Source organism: Cryptotermes secundus, unplaced genomic scaffold (assembly GCF_002891405.2).
Source record: "Cryptotermes secundus unplaced genomic scaffold, Csec_1.0 scaffold407, whole genome shotgun sequence".
Lineage (NCBI taxonomy): Eukaryota > Metazoa > Arthropoda > Insecta > Blattodea > Kalotermitidae > Cryptotermes > Cryptotermes secundus.
In genome coordinates, this window is record NW_019741981.1 from 5,663,481 (window position 1) to 5,664,023 (window position 543).

Below are 543 nucleotides of genomic sequence, written 5' to 3' on the forward strand. Positions count from 1 at the left end.
GGGGGGGGGGGGTAAAAATGGAAGTGTTCTGGGACACAGCTCTTCCGTACCCTACTAAATGTGACTGCTGAATACAGTGTCAATATACAGAAAAGATGTAGGCTGAAAGGTGGATCATCTATGAGTTCAGTTGGTGCACAGTTTATTAATGAAGTATTCTAAGAAACACAGCACAACAAAACCCCATGCAGATGATAACAAAGTACTTACATATTACATACTGACATTACTCCATGACAATACCCCCAACAGAAGGGAAATCAACAAAGAATTTGTGGTCATCTGAAAGCTTCCGATTTTCTAGCTATTACGATAAATGATATGAACTCCGAACCCAAGTGCAAACAATATATTATATGTCCTTGATCTTGCTCTCCTTTACACTACATGTTTCGGCCTCAAATGGCCATCATCAGGCGTATACACTCACGTTGCTGTTACACTGCACTTCGTTTAAAATTTAACATTTAAAAACACATTGTTCCTTTCCTTGTTATTATCAACATCTACTTCGTTCATATCTGTCTGGTTTATAGATTATTT

At 37.9% G+C, this 543-nt stretch overlaps 1 protein-coding gene across 2 annotated transcripts in view; it reads right to left on the reverse strand.

Moving 5' to 3' along the window:
- Positions 1-543, reverse strand: part of LOC111872938 (myb-like protein X) — a 26,043-nt gene that overhangs the window by 16,427 nt on the left and 9,073 nt on the right. The window lies entirely within an intron of this gene.